Raw genomic sequence first — 404 nt, 5'->3', positions numbered from 1 at the left:
GAGGTGCCCGCCCGCCGCGACCGGCCGAGGCCGTCCCCCGCACGGGGCTCGATTCACCGCGCAGATGGCCGTGGGGCCCTCGCCTCCAGGCCGCTGCCAGCAGCCGCCTTTCGCCGCTGTAAGCGGGGGGCAGCGCCTGCGGGGGCACCCCTGCGACAGCCCATCATAGCCCCGGCACGGGGGCTCACAAATGGCCACTCCGGGCCGGGGTGTGCCGACCCGCGCTGCTCACACCGCCCATGCAGCGGTGGTGCCCTGCTTCAGCCCTGAGTGCTCCGAGTCAACTCCCACCCCAAAACAATGCAGCTCTCCGTCTCTAGTAGTCTTCCCTCAAGCATTGTTTGTGTCCACAACCTATTACAGAGACATCACCAGATCTTAAAAGGTGTTTCTACCACAATCCT

The sequence above is a fragment of the Camarhynchus parvulus genome, chromosome 1, assembly GCF_901933205.1.
Source record: "Camarhynchus parvulus chromosome 1, STF_HiC, whole genome shotgun sequence".
NCBI lineage: Eukaryota > Metazoa > Chordata > Aves > Passeriformes > Thraupidae > Camarhynchus > Camarhynchus parvulus.
This window is presented reverse-complemented; position numbering follows the sequence as displayed.